Source organism: Salmo salar, chromosome ssa15 (genome assembly GCF_905237065.1).
Source record: "Salmo salar chromosome ssa15, Ssal_v3.1, whole genome shotgun sequence".
Taxonomy (NCBI): domain Eukaryota; kingdom Metazoa; phylum Chordata; class Actinopteri; order Salmoniformes; family Salmonidae; genus Salmo; species Salmo salar.
Window position 1 is genome coordinate 41,107,241 of NC_059456.1, and position 26,451 is coordinate 41,133,691.

At 43.7% G+C, this 26,451-nt stretch overlaps 1 pseudogene; it reads left to right on the forward strand.

Annotated features, from left to right (window-relative positions):
• Positions 1-749: 749 nt before the first annotated feature.
• Positions 750-24,804, forward strand: LOC106571546 (protein Mpv17-like; annotated as a pseudogene).
• The last annotated feature ends 1,647 nt before the right edge of the window (positions 24,805-26,451 follow it).

Below are 26,451 nucleotides of genomic sequence, written 5' to 3' on the forward strand. Positions count from 1 at the left end.
ACAATTGTGCTGTCTGGTTTGCTTAATATAAGCCATTTGAAATTATTTATACTTTTACTTTGGAATTTTACGTATATTTAAAACCAAATACTTTGACTTTTACTCAAATAGTATTTTATTGGGTGACTTGAGTCATTTTATATTAAGGTTACTTTTTTACTGAAGTATGACAATTGGGTACTTTTTCCACCACTGGTTAACTTAGCAAATAGGAAAATCGGGTTATTTCATGTTCAAAGAAACAGTGTGCGTGTGCAGGAGTTGTCACTTCATATTGGTGGCATCTTGAAGAAGTAGGGTTTGCTTCGTTTGCACCGCCTGAGGGCGACATATTCCATCGATCTGATCCTAGCTTCATTGTGGAAGTGACGTTGTTACAGTCGTGATGATCATCTGTGTATGTCAATTGGATCTGTAAAGGAGGCATGTAGCAATGTGTTCTACTGTATCACGTTTATCGAATTCGAATTTAAAAAATCTTCAAGTTATTGAATTGGAATTAGACAGTATAGCTAGACTGTCTGAACAGTGGCATGGTCAGCCTGAGGGAATTGAAATTTGTGGAATTGTTGGGGATAATATTGAATTATTCGAACATACCTAACATTAGAATAGAGAAGAATTTAATTATCTGAATTCAAAGACTGACCTGGAATTTCATTTGGATTAAATGGAATTTACAGGGAGAGGGAATTGATTTAGGCTTGAATTTGTGGAATTAACTCCAACCCTGCTGCAGAAAGCAGAGAATGGTGGGCCTGTGGAGATCCTACCAGGCTCTGATGACCAGGCATCCATGGACTGTCCAGATAATCACAGCCAGTAAAAAAACACCAATGATGTATACAAACCCTGGATTGCTGATAAGTTTTGGCCAATGAGAGGCTTTGAAGCCACTGGTCGGCCATATTGGCACTCCTCAGAACAACAGTCCTTCATAGGAATGAATGGAATTATACAGTATTTCATTTAAATGTTTCAAGATCAAAATGTATTTAAGTTTTTTTGTTGTAGTGGGGAGAGTAACATAACTTTCTAAAAATTACACTTTAAGGAAATATATATATATATGTGTGTGTGTGTGTGTGTGTGTGTGTGTGTGTGTGTGTGTGTGTGTGTGTGTGTGTGTGTGTGTGTGTGTGTGTATATATATTATATATATATATATGTGTGTGTGTGTGTGTGTATATATATATATATATATATATATATATATATGTGTGTGTGTGTGTGTATATATATATATATATATATATATATATATGTGTATATATATGTGTATGTATGTGTGTGTATATATATATATATATATGTGTGTGTGTTTCGCTTGCTTAATATAAATTAAAAGTATGCATTAAGGGGTCTGTAATAGAATAAATGTGGCCAAAAAAAGATATAGTATTAGTAAATGCTTTTCTGTAGCTTCCAAAATATTTTTACACTGGTGGTGGAGTGGCAAGATGGAGACTCATCTAGTGTGTGTGTGTGTGTATGTATATGTATGTGTGTGTGTGTGTGTGTGTGTATATATATATATCATTTTAAAATACCCACTTCACTAGGCTACACTACAGTAACTACACTATGTCCATTATGCTCCTCTACAGCAAAGCCCCTGGCAAGAGTCCCAGAAATTACCTCAAAAAGAGACGGAGACAATTTACCCCAGCATTTTCTCTGAGGCTTTCACCTGACCAGCTTAAACTTTTACAGGTCAAATCAATCAGACATTTTCTGTCCAAATGTTTACAAATGCAACCCCGTATTCCATGGCTCACGGATGAGAGCTGCAGTCTGAATGGGGTTGTTCAATTTGTGCTGTACCTTAAAATGGAACCCTATCTGTGTTTTGTAAATATTTGATATATTTGCTGTTGATTCAGTGACAGTGTTGCTTGTGGTGGCAAACATGTTTGTTTTTGACACGTACCCTTATGAAAAAGATTGCAGTCAGAGTGCAGTATAACTATAGTTAGAGTATAGTTATACTGCAGTATGCTCTAAATAATAATTTAGCAGTAATTTAGCTGTGTAACTGCAGTTAGAGTGCAGTATAACTGCAGTTATTCTGCATTTACTGTGTCTCTTTTACTGCAGTTTCAAAACAGCATTTTTTGGTAAGGGTAGCATTCATCAGAAGAGGAAGCACTGACAACTCAGGGTATCCAGGTAAATATTACTTAATTGATCTTCTGCTGAAGTTTTTCTTTTCATAAAGGTGTGGACATTTCCTTGGCGACTTAGGCAAACCATAATGTTGTCCTTTTATGCAGTTTTATTATGTAGGTTACTCTTGTAGAATAGAGGTGTTTTTCCTATGATGCTGATGTGACTCATTAACCAACATGTACATGCCCACACGGTCTGTTTTGTCCAACACAAGATGGCAATGAAGAAGTATTTTCGCTACACGGTCTTTACTACCCTCACTAGCTGACAGGTCATTAGGCGATTAATATGTCAGGGTTAGGTGCCAGCTTTGTTTTGATAGCCAATTCATTCAATATTTGGTCAGATATTTCACCCTGATTTGATATGAATATTTGTCTGACTCAGTCCTCTCTATAACCTGTAGTTCAGGGGTAGCTAGTGCTGAGAAGTTAAGGGATTTTTTTATTTTATTATTATTTTTAAACTTCTTTTACCGATGTCTGTTCAATTATTTGAATTCCATTTTGTCTGTTTTTTTCTGTGAGCTCAATGTGCACATTGTACTGCTTCTCAAGCGATAAATCAGATCCTACCTGAACTGTGTGATGTAGTAGGGATTTGTAGTTTCCAACAGGCCAATATTCTACATTGTTTAGCGCATAATTAACTACAATAACCACAATTCATTGCGCATCTACTTTTCCGGTCTGTGTTTCTTTTACGCCTGCTATGGAGAATGTGCGATTGTGAGGGGATAGCAGATGTTGTTTTCGGAGGTAGCTCTACCTGAAAATACATGATCAAAAGTGATCGATTGTTGGTATTCAGCAGTCAAAAGGATGCCTTATTTACTTTGAAGAACTACAAAATGGGGATTTTGTCAGACAACATAGGCAGCAGCTCTATAGAGATGAGATGACTTGGAATTAAATAATAAAGTTATCAAATAAAACAAATGTAACATACACAACAACTGAAATATTTTATTAAAGTAATGTGAATAAATGATGTTTAATAAGTGATACGCAGTAATGGGCAGTCACTACCATCATGGGAATTTTATTTTTATTATTTTTTAATATAAACGAACCGACCTCAAAAAGCACTAATCCCTCAACACTAGGGGTAGCCGAAGTCTATATTGTCATTGACCACGTCAAAAGGCTTTGATATGTTCCCACAGGCAATTACCTGGGTGTTTCTCCTCAGAAGCAAAGCTCTGTCTGTGTGACCAATAACAATGCAAAGAGGAAACGTCAACTGGGTTGTGTAACCTTTACTTAACTAGGCAAGTCAGTTAAGAACAAATTCTTATTTACAATGACGGCCTAAACCGGCCAAACCTGGACGATGCTGGGCCAATTGTGTGCCACCCTATGGGGTGTGGGTTAAAGGGTTGCAGGCAGTTTAGACATTTATGTAATCAAGATGTCTCATCTTGAGTGACTCATCTTTGTTTTCAATGGGAAGAGAGATGGGAGCCACTGGCGTTTGTATGTACTGTAATGCACAGGAGACATTCAGAAGACAGAGAGAGGGCACCAGATAAGGATATAACGAGTGTGTGTGAATGTGTGTGTGTTCAAATGAATGTCTGCTCTGAAAAGGCAGAGACACTGCAAGCACACCTAAACTTTACTGACCTCTGTTTGGCTTAGCTCCAGGTCTGCTTACCTAGCCTGTATGATACATGGAATTCAGTACCTGGCATCAGTCAGTCAATGGAAGGATGGATGAATTAACAAATAACGAACAAACAACGGAATGAGAAAAGGGAGATATCACGACACCTGTGAGCCACGGTAGCAGTAGCTGATTCCCAAAGTCAAGTTGTGAGTATGAATCTTAAGAAGTACTCCTCTTCCCCTCCTACATGGGTGAGACAGGTCAGGCTGGGCTGGCTTCATCAGCTAAATACCTCTGAGGGCTCAGTGGGTCCACTCCCTCCCCAGTGGATCAACCATCAGGCCCCAGGGGGAACGCCTGCCAACTCTTCCCCGGATCACTTCACTTAGCCTGGGCCACGTCAATCACCATCTACCCCATTAGCCTCCAGAGGCCCTGGCTCTCCCTCAAGGACGGGCCCTGGAACCGTCGCCAGCCAGCCGCCAAGCTAGCTGGTGCTGACATCAGCACTCTCACTTAGGCAGGGGAGAAGAAGCTTGTTACCACCTCTTGACTAGCTACCATGCTTTGCCTCATTGGGCATCAGATGGATGCTAAATCTAGATAGGGTATTAAAGTTTGGAGGAAATATGTTTTTTTAGTTTTTTTCACCTTCCTTGTGTGTTTTATCACTGAACACATACTGTAGGACCTTACAAAAGAGAAATGGTAAATGTAAGTGTCGACCTAGGGGCTGACTGTGTTTAAGGATGAGCTCATATACTGTAGCTAAGCCCCGGGATTCTCAAGATTTATGCTTAGTTTGTTCTGTTCTTAAAGGGACAGTTATTACAAATAAAGATTTGCCATTTTTTTGTATTTATTGAACCTTTATTTAACTAGACATGTCAGTTACGAACAAATTCTTATTTATAATGACAGTCTACCAAAAGGCAAAAGGCCTCCTGCTGGGACGGGGGCTGGGATAAAAAAAAAGATATACACTACCGTTCAAAAGTTTGGGGTCACTTAGAACAGTAAAGAGGCGACTCCGGGATGCTGGCCTTCTGGGCAGAGTTGCAAAGAAAAATACATATCTCAGACTGGCCAATAAGAAGAAAAGATTAAGGTGGGAAAAAAAACACAGACACTGGACAGAGGAACTCTGCCTAGAAGGCCAATATTCCGGAGTCGCCTCTTCACTGTTGACGTTGAGACTGGTGTTTTGCGGGTACTATTTAATGAAGCTGCCAGTTAAGGACTTGTGAGGCGTCTGTTTCTCAAACTAGACACTAATGTACTTGTCCTCTTGCTCAGTTGCGCCGCGAGGCCTCACGCTCCTCTTTCTATTCTGGTTAGAGCCAGTTTGCGCTGTTCTGTGAAGGGAGTAGTACACAGCGTTGTACAAGATCTATAGTTTCTTGGCAATTTCTCGCATTGAATAGCTTTCATTTCTCAGAACAAGAATAGACTGACGAGTTTCAGAAGAAAGTTATTTGTTTCTGGCCATTTTGAGCCTGTAATCGAACCCACAGATGCTGATGCTCCTGATACTCAACTAGTCTAAAGAAGCCAGTTTTATTTCTTCTTTAATCAGAACAACAGTTTTGAGCTATGCTAACATAATTGCAAAAGGGTTTTCTACTGATCAATTAGCCTTTTGAAATGATAAACTTAGATTAGCTATCACAACGTGCCATTGGAACACAGGAGTGATGGTTGCTGATAATGTGCCTCTGTACGCCTATGTAGATATTCCATAAAAAATCTTCTGTTTCCGGCTACAGTAGTCATTTACAACATTAACAATTTCTACACTGTATTTCTGATCAATTTGATGTTATTTTAAAGGACAAAACATTTGCTTTTCTTTCAAAAACAAGGAAATGGCAAAGTAACCCCAAACTTTTGAACGGTAGTGTATATAGGGAAAAACACACATCACGACAAGAGACACCACAACACTACATAAAGAGAGACCTAAGACAACAACATAGCATGGAAGCAACACATGACAACACAGCATGGAAGCAACACAACATGACAACAACATGGTAGCAACACAACATTGCAGCAGCACAACATGGTAGCAGCACAAAACATGGTACAAACATTATTGGGCACAGACAACAGCACAAAGGGCAAGAAGGTAGAGACAACAATACATCACACGAAGCAGCCACAACTGTCAGTAAGAGTGTCCATGATTGAGTCCTGGAATGAAGAGATGGAGATAAAACTGTCTAGTTTGAGTGTTTTTTGCAGCTCATTCCAGTCGCTAGCTGCAACAAACTGAAAAGAGGAGCGACCCAGGGATGTGTGTGCTTTGGGGACCTTTAACAGAATGTGACTGGCAAAACGGGTGTTGTATTGGAGGATGAGGGCTGCAGTAGGTATCTGAGATAGGGGGGAGTGAGGCCTAAGAGGGTTTTCTAAATAAGCATCAACCAGTGGGTCTTGCGACGGGTATACAGAGATTACCAGTTTACAGAGGAGTATAGAGTGCAGTAATGTGTCCTATAAGGAGCATTGGTGGCAAATCTGATGGCCAAATGGTAAAGAACATGTAGCCGCCCGAGAGCACCTGCCGATCTATAAATTACATCTCCGTAATCTAGCATGGGTAGGATGGTCATCTGAATCAGGGTTAGTTTGGCAGCTGGGGTGAAAGAGGAGCGATTATAATAGAGGAAACCACATCTAGATTTAACCTTAGGCTGCCGCTTTGATATGTAAGGAGAGAAGGACAGTGTACCGTCTAGCCATACTCCCAAGTACTTGTATGAGGTGACTACCTCAAGCTCTAAACCCTCAGAGGTAGTAATCACACCAGTGCGGAGGGGCGTTCTTCTTACCAAACCACATGACCTTTGTTTTGGAGGTGTTCAGAAAAGGTTAAGGGCAGAGAAAGCTTGTTAGACACTAAAAAAGTTTGTTATAGAGAGTATAAGATTGTATCATCAGCATATAAATGGACGAGAGAGCTTCCTACTGCCTGAGCTATGTTGTTGATGTAAATTGAGAAGAGCGTGGGGCCTAGGATCGAGTCCTGGGGTACTCCATGGTGATAGGCAGTGGCTGAGACAGCAGATGTTCTGACTTTATACACAGCCCTCTTTGAGAGAGGTAGTTAGCAAACCAGGCCAAAGACCCCTCAGAGACACCAATACTCCTTAGCCGGCCCACAAGAATGGAATGGTCTACCATATCAAAAGCTTTGGCCAAGTCAATAAAATAAAACTAGACCAGTAACAGTTAGGGTAAGCTTGATCTCCCCCTTTAAATAAAGGACAAACCGTGGTTGCCTTCCAAGCAATGGGAACCTCCCCAGAAAGGAGAGACAGGTTAAAAAGGTCAGAGATTGGCTTGGCAATGATAGGGGCAGCAACCTTAAAGAAGAAAGGGTCTAAATCATCTGACCCAGGTGTTTTTTTGGGGTCAAGTTTAAGTAGCTCCTTTAGCACCTCGGACTCAGTGACCACCTGCAGGGAGAAACTTTGTAGCGGGGCAGGGGAAAAAGATGGACGAGCATCGGGGCTAGTCACATTAGAAGGGGTGAGACATGGATACAACGAAGGACAGGCACCACTCAGATAGATATAGGTTCATCTGACTTTTAAGTAGTTTGTGTGTGTGTGCTTGCCTTATGTCTCATAATACTGTTAAAGATTAGTTGTAGAGGCTCCAGTAAAAGCACATGAAAGGTTCAACTCTCTTCCCAGATGTTTTTGCCGGATCGAACTGCCTTTATTAGTTCTACCCTGACATTTTAAGAAAAGGTTAGATCACTGAAAACGGGCTCCTCTGCCTGTCAAAGCAATATTATTAAGGCCCAATGTTCTTTTTAAAACATTATTTGGGTGTGGGAGGTAGAGTCTGCCCTGTCAGGTCTGAGTTGACTTCAATTGAAGTTCCCTGCTCAGTGTGCCACACAGGAGCACCATAACACCTCATCCTCCTATATTTGGACCTGAAGGTCCGTAGGCTGGAGCTCCACCATGGCCTCATTCCAAACCAATCTACCCCGATTTCACAACTCCCTCCCTGCAGATCTGAGTGCATAGGGTCCACCGGGTTTTCTCCATGGTTTGATAGGGTGGGGTTTGCAATCAGGCCAAGCTTTTCTCTAATGAGTGTGTCCCCTGTCCATCCATTTCCCACTGAAGTTGTGTCCATTTGTCTCTCTGTCCCTCCCCAGTGTGTGTCCCTCCATTCATTTTCTCCCAAAAGAGGTGAGGGCCATCTGCCCAAGGCCAGTCAAGTTCACACCGGCCAGAAAAAATTGTTTGAGTTAAACCAGGGCCGTTCTCTCTTTTCACACCTTAGCCCCCGCCACGCAGCATCATATTATCACTATGACCAGCCAGGCTAAAAACAGAAGCACCCTAATTCTGTAGCTCTGCCATCAGTTGTTGGGTGAGCTGTCAGTGTCTCAGCCATGGTCTCCACTCTGTCATGCATCTCTACCACATAGCCTGGTCATCCACCATCTCTACCTCATAGCCTGGTCATCCTCCATCTCTACCACATAGCCTGGTCATCCTCCATCTCTACCTCATAGCCTGGTCATCCTCCATCTCTACCTCATAGCCTGGTCATCCTCCATCTCTACCACATAGCCTGGTCATCCTGCATCTCTACCACATAGCCTGGTCATCCTGCATCTCTACCACCAAGCCTGGTCGTCCTGCATCTCTACCACATAGCCTGGTCATCCTGCATCTCTACCACATAGCCTGGTCATCCTGCATCTCTACCCCATAGCCTGGTCATCCTGCATCTCTACCACCAAGCCTGGTCATCCTGCATCTCTACCACCAAGCCTGGTCGTCCTGCATCTCTACCACATAGCCTGGTCATCCTGCATCTCTACCACATAGCCTGGTCGTCCTGCATCTCTACCACATAGCCTGGTCATCCTGCATCTCTACCACATAGCCTGGGCATCCTGCATCTCTACCACATAGCCTGGGCATCCTGCATCTCTACCACCAAGCCTGGTCGTCCTGCATCTTTACGACCTAGCTTGGTCGTCCTGCATCTCTACCACCTAGCCTGGTCATCCCACATCTCTACCACCTAGCCTGGTCGTCCCGCATCTCTACCACCTAGCCTGGTTGTCCTACATCTCTACCACCAAGCTTGGTCGTCCTGCATCTCTACCACATAGCCTGGTCGTCCTGCATCTCTACCACATAGCCTGGTCATCCTGCATCTCTACCACCTAGCTTGGTCGTCCTGCATCTCTACCAGCTAGCCTGGTCGTCCTGCATCTCTACCACCTAGCTTGGTCGTCCTGCATCTCTACCACCTAGCTTGGTCGTCCTGCATCTTTACCACCTAGCTTGGTCGTCCTGCATCTCTACCACCTAGCCTGGTTGTCCTGCATCTCTACCACCTAGCCTGGTTGTCCTACATCTCTACCACATAGCCTGGTCGTCCTGCATCTCTACCAGCTAGCAGGGTCGTCCTGCATCTCTACCAGCTAGCAGGGTCGTCCTGTATCTCTACCACCTACAGTGTCACCCCGCATCTTGAACAGAATGCTAACACCTTGACTGGTCACGTCACTCTGACCTTCACACAGGCCATTCCCTGGACCAGTAGAGGGGTGAGGGAAAGCAGAGAGGCAAAGGGGGCGAGACTAGTGAGAGTATCTGTTTTAGAGTTTGGAGCTCCCTAGAGACAGTGACCCGTGATCTAAGCTCCCATCTCTCCCTCTCTGTAGGGAACAAGAATCACTCTCTCCATGGTGTCTCTCATCAGAATTTCTGCCCCATTGTTCACAGAGAGGGCTTCTCAGCTCTATTCTTCTTGACAGGTAGCAGCAGTCTACCACACACTCACACACTCTCTCTCTCTTACACACACACACACTCTCTCACACTCACACACAAACTCTATCTCTCACTCATTCAAACACACATACTACTCTCCCTCCTTTATCTTGGACTCTGCCAAAAGTTGTTTACAAGAATCCCCAATTTCCTTTGACATGAGCCACCATGAAACCCACCTTTTCCCCAGGTGCATAGCCTGTCTCTCTAGTGGTGTATCTGTATGGCTGTTCATTAACTGCTGTGTGATAAATGGCATTTATCTGACTCCAGACCTGCCGGTGAGAGTGTCACAGAGAGGAATGCTTTGATCCTGAAATGGGCTTGTGTTTATATTTAACGAGATAATTACTTACTTTTGTTCACACAGAGAGAACTCGTTTGAGTTGCTTTGTCCCTTTTCATGATGTCAACAAAGGCAGAACATATTGATCTCTGCCTGTAGTTTTCTAGCCAGCAACATTGTGGAGAGAGAGTCATCCTTTTCAGCTTAATTTAGAACAAGTTTGGAGTCACCGTTTTCACAACTCTGTCAAAAATGGAAACACACCCCGCAAAGAAACCACACTATTTAGCCTGGAAACACTTTCAGCTGTTGCCTGTATAATTTACATGTCAATGGGTTTCTCTTCATCATCAATCAATCTCGCTCAGTCATATTCATCAATGCATCTCCTAAATCAGATGTTTGCATCCTCTGCTGTAGATTTCCCATACAAGTCGATCTCCGCAGAGACACGTGAGGCTGTTTTTTGATTACGCACATATAAATAATGCATGTGTATGTTTGTCCCCCCTCCTGTCTGGGGTTGAGGCGAGGTGATCAATGCCCCCAGGCCCAGCCTCTGGGCAGCGGAAGGAAACCCGTGACATTTCCAACACATTGGTGGAGACTGCTCCGTCAACCAGATTGGCACTCCCTGTGTGTGTTAACAGGAGAGCACACACACACACCGTACACACACATACACACAGGACACTGTGATGTCCCACTGAGGCCTTTCTGGTAATGAAATCAGTTTCCATCAGTCGCTGTGGCCAGTGTCCATAGACTCCTCTCTCTTGTGCACGCTCTCTCTCTCTCTAATTGATAAATGACACTGTACTCTTGAAGCCTTTCAGTCTCTCTACCAGCTCTCTCTCCCTCCCCTCTCTCCCTCCCCTCTCTCTCTCCCTGCCCCCCCCCCCCTTTCTCTCTCTTTCTAGTGAGGAGGTATTTACAGAGCATAGAGCTACTGAATGGTTTGACCTATCCTGTGTGACCGGGGCATGCACACTTCCAGTCAGTCAGTGTGTCAGTCATCCAAGACAATGACCTACAGTACTGTACCAGTGTGTTTTAGGATGACTCGGTCAGAACCTTGGGGATGAGTCCAGAGGAGAAAGGTTCAGTGTTTTGTTTTATTACTTGCGACTCTAAATCATGATAATCAGCCCTGGCTAAATCACCTCAATGGATTTGGAGTGATTATACATTTTTAAGATACACATCAGTTAAGTCACACATCTCTTGTGTTGTGAATGTCTAGGCTAATTGGATCTGAGTGCTTTTATAGAATGCATCTATATTAGTGGCTGTATTGGTTACATTGGATTAGTGCCTCTATCTAATGATATTAGCATATTGGTGACAACTAGGGTTGCAAAAATCCTGTAACTATTCCAAAATTCCCAGGTTTTCCAGAATTCCTGGTTGGAGGATGCCTCTTTTTCCCGCTTATTCCCCTGATTCCAAGAATGTTAAAACCAAAATTTCTGAGAAACTTGGGAATTTTGAGTAAGTTGCTGGAATGTTTTATCTTATTGACAAATCATTTAAACCGTAAGACACTTGTTCACATGAATCTACAGAGTGTCACAAAGATATCAGTAATACAATGTACTACAACTGTGTAACATCTTAGCAATTAGTGGACATGTGTAGAATAGGACAAATGCCCAGTCAACCATTCAAATCAAATCAAATGTATTTATATAGCCCTTCTTACATCAGCTGATATCTCAAAGTGCTGTACAGAAACCCAGCCTACAACCCCAAACAGCAAGCAATGCAGATGTAGAAGCACGGTGGCTAGGAAAAACTCCCTAGAAAGGCCAAAACCTAGGAAGAAACCTAGAGAGGAACCAGGCTATGAGGGGTGGCCAGTCCTCTTCTGGCTGTGCCGGGTGGAGATTATAACAGCACATGGCCAAGATGTTCAAATGTTCATAAATGACCAGCATGGTCAAATAATAATAATCATAGTAGTTGTCGAGGGTGCAACAAGTCAGTAACACAAGAGTAAGTGTCAGTTTGCTTTTTCATTGCCGATCTTTGAGAGTATCTCTACCGCTCCTGCTGTCTCTAGAGAGTTGAAAACAGCAGGTCTGGGACAGGTAGCACGTCCGGTGAACAGGTCAGGGTTCCAGCAGGTCTGGGACAGCAGGTCTGGGACAGGTAGCACGTCCGGTGAACAGGTCAGGGTTCCATAGCTGCAGGCAGAACAGTTAGAACTGGAGCAGCAGCACGGCCAGGTGAACTGGGGACAGCAAGGAGTAATCAAGCCAGGTAGTCCTGAGGCATGGTCCTAGGGCTCAGGTCCTCCGAGAGAGAGAAAGAAAGAAAGAATTAGAGAGAGCATATTTAAATTCACACAGGACACCGCAAAAGACAAGAGAAATACCCCAGATGTGACAGACTGACCCTAGCCCCCCGACACATAAACTACTGCAGCATAAATACTGGAGGCTGAGACAGGAGGGGTCAGGAGACACTGTGGCCCCATCCGATGAAACCCCCGGACAGGGCCAAACAGGTAGGATATAACCCAACCCACTTTGCCAAAGCACAGCCCCCACACCACTGGAGGGATATCTCCAACCACCAACATACCATCCCGGGACAAGGCCGAGTACAGCCCACAAAGATCTCCGCCACGGCACAACCCAAGGGGGGGCGCCAACCCAGACAGGAAGACCACGTCAGTGACTCAACACACTCAAGTGACGCACCCCTCCCAGGGACGGCATGGAAGAACACCAGTAAGCCAGTGACTCAGCCCCTGTAATAGGGGTAGAGGCAGAGAATCCCAGTGGAAGAGGGGAAACCGGCCAGGCAGAGACAGCAAGGGCGGTTCGTTGCTCCAGCCTTTCCGTTCACCTTCACACCCCTGGGCCAGACTACACTTAATCATAGGACCTACTGAAGAGATGTGTCTTCAGTAAAGACTTAAAGTAAAGGTTGAGACAGTCTGCGTCTCTCACATGGGTAGGCAGACTATTCCATAAAAATGGAGCTCTATAGGAGAAAGCCCTGCCTCCAGCTGTTTGCTTAGAAATTCTAGGAACAATTAGGAGGCCCGCGTCTTGTGACCGTAGCGTACGTGTAGGTATGTATGGCAGGACCAAATCGGAAAGATAGGTAGGAGCAAGCCCATGTAATGCTTTGTAGGTTAGCAGTAAAACCTTGAAATCAGCCCTTGCCTTAACAGGAAGCCAGTGTAGAGAGGCTAGCACTGGAGTAATATGATAAAAAAATGTGGGTTCTAGTCAGGATTCTAGCAGCCATATTTAGCACTAACTGAAGTTTATTTAGGGTAGCCGGAAAGTAGAGCATTGCAGTAGTCCAACCTAGAAGTAACAAAGGCATGGATTAATTTTTCTGCATCATTTTTGGACAGAAAGTTTCTGATTTTTGCAATGTTACGTAGATGGAAAAAAGCTATCCTTGAAACAGTCTTGATATGTTCTTCAAAAGAGAGATCAGGGTCCAAAGTAACGCCGAGGTCCTTCACAGTTTTATTTGAGACAACTGAACAACCATCCAGATTAATTGTCAGATTCAACAGAAGATCTCTTTGTTTCTTGGGACCTAGAACAAGCATCTCTGTTTTGTCCGAGTTTAAAAGTAGAAAGTTTGCAGCCATCTACTTCCTTATGTCTGAGACACAGGCTTCTAGCGAGGGCAATTTTGGGGCTTCACCATGTTTCATTGAAATGTACAGCTGTGTGTCATCCGCATAGCAGTGAAATTTAACATTATGTTTTCGAATGACATCCCCAAGAGGTAAAATATATAGTGAAAACAATAGTGGTCCTAAAACGGAACCTTGAGGAACACCGAAATTTACAGTTGATTTGTCAGAGGACAAACCATTCACAGAGACAAACTGATATCTTTCCGAAAGATAAGATCTAAACCAGGCCAGAACTTGTCCATGTAGACCAATTTGGGTTTCCAATCTCTCCAAAAGAATGTGGTGATCGATGGTATCAAAAGCAGCACTAAGATCTAGGAGCACGAGGACAGATGCAGAGCCTCGGTCTGACGTCATTAAAAGGTCATTTACTACCTTCACAAGTGCAGTTTCAGTGCTATGATGGGGTCTAAAACCAGACTGAAGCGTTTCGTATACATTGTTTGTCTTCAGGAAGGCAGTGAGTTGCTGTGCAACAGCTTTTTCTACATTTTTTGAGAGGAATGGAAGATTCGATATAGGCCGATAGTTTTTTATAATTTCTGGGTCAAGATTTGGCTTTTTCAAGAGAGGCTTTATTACTGCCACTTTTAGTGAGTTTGGTACACATCCAGTGGATAGAGAGCCGTTTATTATCTTCAACATAGGAGGGCCAAGCACAGAAAGCACAGAAAGCAGCTCTTTCAGTAGTTTAGCTACAGTGTAACTACAGTTTAACTAACCAGTTTTGTAGTGTTTATGAATAGTATATTTTCCTATATGATATTTACAGTTGAAGTCGGAAGTTTACATACACTTAGGTTGGAGTCATTAAAACTAGTTTTTCAACCAATCCACACATTTCTTGTAAACAAACTATAGTTTTGGCAAGTTGGTTAGGACATCTACTTTGTGCATGACACAAGTAATTTTTCCAACAATTGTTTACAGACATATTATTCATCTTATAATTCACTGTAAAATCAAAAGAAATCAGCCAAGAGCTCTGAAAAGAAATGTAGAACTCCTCAAGTCTGGTTCATCCTTAGGAGCAATTTCCAAACGCCTGAAGGTACCATGTTCATCTGTACAAACAATAGTACGCAAGTATAAACACCATGGGACCACGCAGCCGTCATACCGCTCAGGAAGGAGACGCGTTCTGTCTCCTAGAGATGAACGTACTTTGGTGCAAAAACTGCAAATCAATCCCAGAACAACAGCAAAGGACCTTGTGAAGATGCTGAAGAAACAGGTGCAAAAGTATCTATATCCACAGTCAAACGAGTCCTATATCGACATGACCTGAAAGGCCGCTCAGCAAGGAAGAAGTCACTGCTCCAAAACCGCCATAAAAAAGCCAGACTACAGTTTGCAACTGCACATGGGGACAAAGATCGTACTTTTTGGAGAAATGTCCTCTGGTCTGATGAAACAAAAATAGAACCGTTTGGCCATAATGACCATCATTATGTTTGGAGGAAAAAGGGGAGGGGGCTTGCAAGCCGAAGAACACCATCCCAACCGTGAAGCATGGGGGTGACAGCATCATATTGTGGGGGTGCTTTGCTGCAGGAGGGACTGGTGCACTTCACAAAATAGATGGCATCATGAGGAAAGAAAATTATGTGGATATATTGAAGCAACATCTCAAGACATCAGTCAGGAAGTTAAAGCTTGGTCGCAAATGGGTATTCCAAATGGACAATGACCCCAAGCATACTTACAAAGTTGTGGCAAAATGGCTTACGACAACAAAGTCAAGGTATTGGAGTGGCCATCACAAAGGCCTGACCTCAATCCCATAGAACATTTGTGGGCAGAACTGAAAGAGTGTGTGCGAGCAAGGAGGCCTACAAACCTGACTCAGTTACACCAGCTCTGTCAGGAGAAATGGGCCAAAATTCACCCAACTTATTGTGGGAAGCTTGTGGAAGGCTACCCGAAACGTTTGACCGAAGTTAAACAGTTTAAAGGCAATGCTACCAAATACTAATTGAGTGTATGTAAACTTCTGACCCACTGGGAATGTGATGAAAGAAATAAAAGCTTAAATAAATCATTCTCTCTACTGTTATTCTGACATTTCACATTCTTAAAATATAGTGGTGATCCTAACTGACCTAAGACAGGGAATTTTTACTAGGATTAAATGTCAGGAATTGTGAAAAACTGAGTTTTAATGTATTTGGCTAAGGTGTATGTAAACTTCTGACTTCAACTGTATGTATGTCTTACACCCATAGAGATGTATTATAGAATACTGTGTTCTAATTATATTACTATGGGGCCCCCATTAAAACAATCATAACAAGACAAGTGGTGTATGGTGAGTGATTCTTTTTAGGTACAATATGTATAATAATCATCAGTAGTGACATCTGATGTTATCAGTAAAGCAGATGCAGGTGTACAGGGGATTAATGGTGAATGGGGGTTGATGTCTTTGAATGGTCTTCTGCTGCTTTTTCTCTCGTTTGCACCGTTGCAGGTTGGCATGTGTCTAAGCACATGCCCGCTGTGCGCTGGCACAGAGCATCAGATGACCACATCTCAATGATCTTCCTGTTACTCTCTCTTTCTCCACCCCTTCTCTCTCACTTCCTCTAACCTCTCCCTCCCTCTTTTCTCTTCCTCTTTCTCCTCCGGGCACGCTGGTGGGGGTGGGTGATGTCATCTCCCAGCAGGTGCTTGAGAGGCGGGGTTTAGCCAATCACAACGTGACACGGACTGCCAAGATGATGAGCATCGGATTCTTCTTCGTCGTGAGTCCTCCTTCCTCGTGCTTCCTGTCTTTTATCTCACTGTCTCACCTCAAATGACTGGTTAGTGTCAGTGTATCAGTCTTTACCACACATGCACATTGGGTTGCTCTCTCTCACACACAAGGGAGAGGAGGTTTTTAGGGAGGGTTCATGTGCTGTCACAAACACTCCATCGGCCAGCTGTTAAAGGGAAACAGCTCTGCGACTGTGCGTCAATAGCAGCCACAAGTAGGTATGAGTAGGTCTCTGAAGGAGTGAGAGAACAGCTGGGCAGCGTGGGCTGGCCACCCAAGGCCAGGCCACAGCACCAAGACTCCTGGACATGCCACACACAGATGTTCCCTCTGACACACTCCTTCTCACAGACTCTGTGAGATGCCTTTGGCAGTGGCACTCTACAGAGAGCTGAGTCACGGACCACCCTCTGTGTGACATCACTGGACAGAGCTGGGAGAGTGAGTGCAGAGCGTCACCTAGAAATATAATGTTTTTGTTACATAGGCAAAGATTATTTATAATTGTGATCTTCTTATGTTCATTCATTGAATATTCTATTGTTTTTTGTTCAGTGCCACTGAGAGGAGACCAACACTGTCTACACAGTTATGTAAAAGTAAAGCTCTAACACAAGATGACTTACAGATCTGAAAGAGGTGCTGTGGTTGACTATGTTGTCTCACATATTTGTTTCTAGAATTTTCCGAAAGCAATACAAATTTTCATTATTATTTCCTGCTGTTACCCAAACAGTTTTTTTATGATGAATCTGTGTGAAGGATCCTGATGGTCCTGTTTTCAACCCCAGGGCCCTGTATTAGGTGGATGGTACAAGGTTCTGGACAAGCTGGTCACTGGGGGGACCTAAAGTGCCACCATGAATAAAATGCTTGTCACTAAGATGAGAGGGGCATCTGGGTGGCTGCATTTTATATGTTCATTTTCAATAAAAAACTAAAACAACTTCAGTACCACCAGCCATTTGACATGAATAGATAAATTAACATGGTTTATATTACTTAAGCTAAATTCTCTCTCTGGTCATTATCCCTTGCATGACTCTACTTACAAACCAAAATAACAACAAACATTCTAAATATGAATGGACCCCAGGTGAAGGTGCCCTCAGAAGTGCCTGTCATTGTGGTGCCAGCCAGAGCTGAGTGAATAGGTGTAACACACATCAGAGAAATCTATTTCTGCCTGTTCCCACGTTTCCCCTGGAGGGTAAAGCCCCTCTCAGCGCGTGTCAACTAATCCTTGCATTGACAGGTGGGGAACAAGGCCTGCTTGTATAATACGCCGCTAACATGATTTGGGGTCTGTGAATGCACAGGAAGAGAGAGGACAATGAGAGACGAGCGCAGCATGGCCCTCTCCTGGAGGAGGGATTAGTGTACACTCTGAAGGATGCATGCTCTCCTTTCACAGCATTGCTATTTTCACACACAACTTCCACAAAACAGGGATTCCAGGGCTAAAGTTAGATCTTAAAGACCCATTTCTGTTTCAATGTCCTGTCAATGTTACCATATATAACACACTGTGGAGGGAGGGGGAGTTGATGCTGGTGGTCCCTGTCTAAATGAAGTTCATTAGTAGTTGTACGTCAGGTGGTGAAATTGGCCAAAGCTTTACCTGGGGAGTCCTAACCACAGTGATGAATCTCCCTTTATTACAGTGACTGAGCTGTAAAGCTGGTTCATGTTGAGAAACAGGATCTTCCCAGACTTAGATGATTTTCAGTGATCTGAAAGAAGGGTAAGATTAGCACAGTTGGTACGAGCAGCCCCGGTCTGTATAAAGCAAATGAAATCAAAGTTCCTTTCCGTGTCAATCAATGTCTGAGTTGTCAACGACTATCTAATCCTCCTTTTTTCTTCTGAACATTTGTGTCACTCGTCCCAGTTGGTTAGTGTGATGAAACTTTCATAGAGGCTTTTTATGGCTGCCCACATTGGTCTGTAAACTACAATAGCAGGGTTAGCTGGCAGGGTTTTACGAGCACGTCAAAGAAATTAAAAGGAATATCTCCCTCTCTGAATTATACAACAGCTCATAGTGGGGTCCTCAAGTTTGCTAATAACATAATTGCTCAAAGCATAGGTTATACAATTAAGACATTGGACTCCCGAGTGGCGCAGCGGTCTAAGGCACTGCATCTCAGAGCTAGAGGCGTCACTACAGACCCTAGTTAGATTCCAGGCTGTATCACAACCAGCCATGATTGGGAGTCCTGTCGGGCAGCGCACAATTTGCCCGGCGTTGTTAGGGTTTGGCCGGGGTAGGCCGTCATTGTAGATAAGAATTTGTTCTTAACTGACTTGCCTAGTTAAATAAAGGTATAATAAAAATAAATAAATAACTGCTGCCTCAGTGACCATAATGTTGGTGATTTGATCAATGTTGCATCAAATATCAATAAAAATCTACATGGTGAGGGTTTGTGTTTTAGTAATGCCACAGCAACAGGTAAATTGCCATTTTTCCTTCTGTAAATTATACATATTATGACACCATTTGGCTTTTATGTACAACCCTGTAGAGGTAACAACAAGCTACAGGTCCTCTACTTTCAGGGCCCAACTCGACTCATCATAATCACCGCAATTATACAATTGTCTTTTGAAACCTTTTAATAGTGGCCAGTGTGCATCATTATATGTATGCCCCATGCCCATGCAAAAGTAAGCTTACAATTAAAGCCACTGACCGTTTTTCCCACAAATCTTTCAGACACGTCCACATTTATATCAACATGTATATTCACACACACACAAACACACACACAGACGGATAAAACAGTGTTTGTTCTTGTCATGTATCAACAGGTGGGCTTTGCTCCATGCTTTTCCTGGGTGCCTTCCTGTGGATCTCTAGAACTTTGAATGGACTGACTGTGGAGGAGAACGTTGCCAAGCTCAAGAGGGTAAGGCTCATCTCAGCATGACTTTACCCCACAGTTGTCAATTAAACTTACAGTACATTAAACCTCAAAGAATAATATAATAAAAAAACATACAGTACCAGTCAAAAGTTTGGAAACACCTACTCATTCCAGGGTTTTTCTTTATTTTTAAAATGTTCTACCTTGTAGAATAATAGTGAAGACATCAAAACTATGAAATAACACATATGGAATCATGTAATAACCAAAAAAGTGTTAAACAAATGAAAATATATTTTATATTTGAGATTCTTCAAAGTAGCCAACCATTACCTTGATGACAGATTTGCACACTCTTGGCATTCTCGCAACCAGCTTCATGAGGTATGAACTGGAATGCATTTCAATTAACAGGTGTGCCTTATTAAAAGTACATTTGTGGAATTTCTTTCCTCCTTAACGTGTTTGAGCCAATCGGTTGTGTTGGGGCTCCCGAGTGGTGCAGCGGTCTAAGTCACTGCATCTCAGTGCTAGAGGCGTCACTACAGACCCTGGTTCGATTCCAGGCTGTATCACAACTGGCTGTGATTGGGAGTCCCATAGGGTGGCGCACAATTGGCCCAACGTCATCCAGGTTAGGGTTTGGCCGGGGTAGGCAGTCATTGTAAATAAGAATTTGTTCTTAACTGACTTGCCTAGTTAAATAAAGGTTAAATAAAATTAAAGGTAAGGGTGGTATATAGAAGATAGCCCTATTTGGTAAAAGACAGAGTGCATATTATGGCAAGAAGAGCTCATTTAAGAAATGAAGGTCAATCAATCCGGAAAATTTCAATGCGTTTCTTCAAGTGCAGTCGCAAAAACCATCAAGCACTATGATGAAACTGGCTCTCATGAGGACCGCACAGGAAAGGAAGACCCAGAGTTACCTCTGCTACAGAGGATAAGTTCATTAGAGTTACCAGACTCAGAAATTGCAGCCCAAATAAATGCTTCACAGAGTTCAAGTAACAGACACGTCTCAACATCAACTGTTCAGAGGAGACTGAGTGAATCAGGCCTTCATGTTCGAATTGCTGCAAAGAAACCACTACTAAAGGACACCAATAATAACAAGATACTTGCTCGGGCCAAGTAACATGAGCAATGGACATTAGACTGGTGGAAATCTGTCCTTTGGTCTGATGAGTCCAAATTTTTGATTTTTGGTTCCAACCGAAGTGTCTTTGTGAGACGCAGAGTAGGTGAACGGATGATGACCGCATGTGTGGTTCCCACCGTGAAGCATGGAGGAGGAGGTGTGACGGTGCTTTGCTGGTGACATTGTCTGTGATTTATTTAGAATTCAAGGCATACTTAACCAGCATGGCTACCACAGCATTCTGCAGTGATACGCCATCCCATCTGGTTTGCGCATAGTGGGACTATCATTTGTTTTTCAGCAGGACAATAACCCAACACACCTCCAGGCTGTGTAAGGGCTATTTCACCAAGAAGAAGAGTGATGGAGTGCTGCATCAGAAGACCTGGCCTCCACAGTCACCCGACCTCAACCCAATTGAGATGGTTTGGGATGAGTTGGACCGCAGAGTGAAGGAAAAGCAGCGAACAAGTGCTCAGCATATGTGGGAACTCCTTCAAGACTGCTTGGACAAGCATTCCAGGTGAAGCTGGTTGAGAGAATGCCAAGAGTATGCAATGCTGTCATCAAGGAAAGGGGTGGCTACTTTGAAGTATCGCAAATATAAAATATATTTTGATTTGTTTAACACTTTTTTGGTTACTACATGATTCCATATGTGTTATTTCATAGTTTTGATGTCTTCACTATTATTCTACAATGTAGAAAATTGTAACATTTTAATAAAAACCCTTGAATGAGTAGGTGTGTCCAAACCTTTGACTGGTACTGTATATTAAGCCAAAATTACAAGCATTTTCATTGTCAGTACACCAAGGTAAAGCCCAATCAATACATCAGACTCCTCACTTGGGAGTTTCTGGTTGAAACTTTAATCATGTACAAATAACAATCCAGTCAACAACCACTCCTCCATCTCTCCCTAGAGTATCTGTCCGTGGCCATTCATAAAATGTGTACTTCTAGTTCATTAATCAGTGATGCTGTGAGGCCGAAGGGTCCCCTGGCCCTAGGATCATTACACTTTTGGAGGTAGCAAGGGAAATATGGAATTAATTTATCACTGAGAGGAGAAAGAATGCCTGGTCTCTCCATTTGAAATGAGTTGGCTGTGGGGTAAACAAGACAAGTGATCCATCCATATTCTATATATTAAACACTTGATTTCAGCCTTTATGGCAATGTTTAAGACTGATGTCAGAAGGAACAATATACAGTATAACTATATTTAACAGCCTTTGTGTTTGAAGCCTCCACAATCATTTCGACCTCAAGGCAACTGAGATGGTTTGGGATGAGTCGGACCGCAGAGTGAAGGAAAAGCAGCCAACAAGTAAGTGCTCAACATATGTGGGAACTCAATCAAGACTGTTGGAAAAGAATTCCAGGTGAAGCTGGTTGAGAGAATGCCAAGAGAGTGCAAAGCTGTCATCAAGGCAAAGGGTGGCTACTTTGAAGAATCAAAGTACTTTATTGGTTACTACATGATTCCATATGTGTTATTTCATAGTTCTACAATGTAGAAAATAGTCAAAATAAAGAAAAACCCTTGAATGAGTAGGTGTGTCCAAACGTTTGACTGGTACTGTATATTAAGCATGAGTCACAAATCCAGATATTATAGAAATGCACACATGCTGATTTTTTGTTATCTTTAAAAATCAACATGTTGTCTTAAGACTAGCCTTGTAGCCAGTACCTCCTGTAGTACCCTCTGTAGTACCCTCTGTAGTACCCCCTGTAGTACCTCCTATAGTACCCCCAGTAGTACCCCTTGTAGTATCCTCTGTAGTACATCCTGTAGTACCTGCTGTAGTACCTCCTGTAGTACCCTCTATAGTACCCCCTGTAGTACCCTCTGTTGTACCTCCTGTAATACCTTCTGTAGTACCCCCTGTAGTACCTTCTGTAGTACCATCCTGTAGTACCCCCTGTAGTACCTCCTATAGTACCCTCTGTAGTACCCTCTGTAGTACCCTCTGTAGTACCCCCTGTAGGCCCCCTTGTAGGTCCTTCTGTAGGACCCTGTAGTACCCCCTGTAGTACCTCCGTTAGGACCCCCTATAGGTCCTTCTGTAGGACCCCTGTAGTACCCCCTGTAGTACCTCCTGTAGGACCCCCTGTAGGACCCAAACGGAGCTGAGGCGTCCTGTGGAACTCCTTTCCTCTCCTCCTCTATGTTCTCCAGGAATCTAACAGAGTGACCCCATCTCTGACCCAGTTTAATTAGAAGCTATTTCCTCCCATGGAGGGAAATAATGGAGGGAAGGAGGGTTGAAATAGCGGTGGGTGACTCATGTCTTAGATAAGGGGTGTGTGTGTGTAACAGGGGTGTTCGTCCACCGCTCCCTTCCTCTCGCTCGGCGGACCATAAATTATTTATGCAAGGAAGGCACTTCAGCTAAAATAAGGCCGAAAGGGCAGTCACCGAAATGTCAGAAGAGACAGAAAACAAATGGCAAATGTGCTCATTAGGCAAGACTGTGATGTAAAATATATGTGAGGTGAAAGACAATAACATGACCACACCTCCCTCATCTAAAGCCAGGTGGAACTTGGTCTGGTGCCACAGAACGACGTTACTAGTTTTAATGGACATTAGTGACACGTGAGAATGTTGGCAGACACATGCAGCATCGTCCTCAGCCCTGCTCTTCATTAGCTAGTGGCAGTCCGCTCGCGTGTCAATCACAACACAAGCCCAGCTATGACTTCCCTTCACCTCATTTTATATTGTGGGTCAAGCTTCCCCCCGAGACCACTTGGTTATTCATGTGTCTCATTATAACAATCACTCTGATGCTACAGTGCCTCCCTCCCTCCTTTATGAGAGGATGAATGAGATAGAGACGTGGGGGTCGGAGACGTCCATTTCCAGAGCTGCCATTCTCCTACACATTCCCTCGTTGGTCAGTCACTTCACTCAACGCTGCTAGATGCTGATACTGAAGGTCAAGTCCACACTACCTATTGGGAAAACAAAGATTAGTGCTAACGACTTGTCTGCCTATTAGCGTTTTCATTACGCAACAGTTTGATGCCGTTATGACATTCTCTGTGTCATAATTATTAAGGGAGAAGATGGTGAGCGCTGGGCAAACTGTTGCATGACCACAGGACTGCAGCCTCGTGAGCTCAAATAAGTTGGTTGTCTCTTCAGCCCTAGACCACGAACAAAAACCGTTGCCCTCCAAAGGAGGACGGATTTTGGTGACGTCATCGTGTGTCTCTGACGTTGTATCCCTGCAGTGTTTTAACCCCAGGTGGCCAACGCCTTGTTTGCTAGAAATTAGAAACTGTTACGCCCCAGAAAATCAACAAAGACAGACAACATTTCTGGGAACATTGGCTTATTTTATACATCCAGTCTTGCCCAATAAAGACATTATTACAAAAAAAAGAATGAAATCCAGCCAATCTTGTTGCCTGTTGACCTTTAGTGAGATGGGCCAGGCTAAGTGAGGGTGCAGGCAGTTCCAGATGTCTGGTTGTTTAATATGCCATGTGATGTAGCAAGACAGGGCACTGACCCACAGTTATTAAATTGAGACTATGGGGTTGAGCTGGTTTTGAGTGTCACCTGTCACTGTCTGTGACTGACTCAGAGGGGGGCCAACGCATACTGTAACCTCTCACAGCCTGAGTGACAGCCCCTACCCTCCTGGTCAGGGTCAGAGGTCAACACAGGTGTGAACTGGAGGTAGACACCCCTGTGAGGGAGGGTTAGTGTCAGAAGTTAGATGTTTCTACCAGAAATTCACCATCGTTCCAACATAAAGATCTCTATGTCTCTTATTCTCTGCAGGACTACATGGATGCTTTGATCTCAAATTACTACCTAAGTTCTCCATGTGGAAAGCTTCACATAACCACTCTATGCTTCATCAATGTGTTCCGCTCTTTTTCAGCTATGGCCTCCAGTCCAGATTGCCAACTTCTATTTCATCCCACTGCACCACAGGTAAGGCCCAGGGATGGTTAGTGACCTCAACGTCATCCTTATGGATTTTCAGTGTAATGTCAATTTATACTCAGAAATATTGATTTATTCATTCAGCTGTGATGCCTGAATGGAACTCTGATGTTAGTACAGAATTCGTGTCTTGCAGATTGGCTGTGGTCCAGATTGTAGCTGTCGCCTGGAATTCCTACTTGTCTTGGAAAGCCAATAATGGATGTTTCAGGTCCTGCCCTACCTCACACATATAGGACTATCAATGAGACTTCCACACCCACAAATCATGTCATAAACTGAATTCAGAAAGCTATGAATCAATCCCACACTAAGATAGTGGTCGGGAACAAATCGTTAACAAACTCTGAAATGCTGCATAGTGGATGATTTTTGTGAAAGTTTCTCACACCTACAGTGCATTTGGAAAGTATTCAGATCCCTTTACTTTTTCCACATTTTGTTACGTTACAGCCTTATTCTAAAATGGATTAAATAAATACAATTCTCATCAATCCTCACACAATACCTGATCATGACAAAGGGGAAACAGGATTTTAGAAATGTTTGCAAACGTACTAAAAATAAAAACAGAAATACCTTACAGTATATACATAAGTATTCAGACCCTTTTCTATGAGACTCGAAATTGAGCTCAGGTACATCCTGTTTCCATTGATCATCCTTGAGATGTTTCTACAACTTGACTGTAGTCCACTTGTGGTAATTTCAATTGATTGGACATGATTTGGAAAGGCACACACCTGTCTATATAAGGTCCCACAGTTGACAGTGCATGTCAGAGCAAAAACCAAACCATGAGGTCAAAAGAATTGTCCGTAGAGCTCCGAGACAGGATTGTGTCGAGGCACAGATCTGGGGAAGGGTACCAAAACATTGCTGCAGCATTGAATGTCCACAAAAACACAGTGGCCTCCATCATTCTTAAATGGAAGAAGTTTGGAACCACCAAGACTCTTCCCAGAGCTAGCCGCCAGGCCAAATTGAGCAATCGGGGGAGAAGGGCCTTAGTCAAGCCGGTGACCAAGAACCCAATGGTCACTCTGACAGAGCTCTAGAGTTCCTCTGTGGAGATGGGAGAACCTTCCAGAAGGACAACCATCTCTGCAGCACTGCACCAATCAGGCCTTTATGGTAGAGTGGCCAGACGGAAGCCACTCCTCAGTAAAAGGCACATGACAGCCAGCTTGGAGTTTGCCAAAAGGCACCTTGTCACGTCCTGACCAGTAGAGGGTGTAGTTGGGTCAGGACGTGGCAGAGGGAGTGTGTGTGTTTTATTGTTTCATTGATTTTGGCCGTGTGACTTCCAATCAGGCACAGCTGTAGAGGGTTGTGGTTGATTGGGAGTCACACATAAGTTGCCTACGTTTCCTTTGTGTTTCGTGGGTAATTGTTCTTGTCATTGTGGTTGCACCTGACAGGACTGTGTTGGCTGTCAGTTTTGTTGTTTTTGTGAATTGCATAGTGTTCGTGTATTAAATATGACGAACCCTAACTCCGCCGCATTTTGGTCCACTTCTTCCACAGACAGCCGTTACAGAATTACCCACCAAACCAGGACCAAGCGGCGGAAGAGGAAGGAGCAGCAGGAGTACAGCGTGATGGACCAATGGACTTGGGAACAGATCCTGGACGGAGAGGGACCATGGACTCAGGCTGGGGATTATCGCCTCCTGCAGTGGGAGATTGAAGCGGCGAGAGCGGAGAGGCGCTATTACGAGGAGAGAGAGCGCAACGAGCGCGAGAGGCAGCCCCAATAATTTTTTTGGGGGGGGCACACGGGACAGTCGGTGGAGCTGAGGTCGGAACCAGAGCCAGTCGGGATGACATTGGAGGTGAGCGAGGGATATGAGGCAGAGACTGTGACGGGGTTAATGGGGAAATTAGGAGAGAGAGAGATGAGAGAGCTGCTAGTGTGGTGCATAAAGTACGGCATTCGCCCTAATGAGCGTGTCGTGGGATTGATGTCACCTGAGGCAGCTCTCCATACTCGTCCTGAGGTGCGTGCTGGTTGTCTGGTAAAGACTGTGCCTGCGCCCAGAAACAGGCCCCCTGCATGTCTTCCCAGCCCTGCACGTCCTGTGCCTACGCCCAGAACCAGGCCTCCTGCATGTCTTCCCATCCTGGTCAAGCCTGTGTCTCCTCCACGGACCAGTCCTC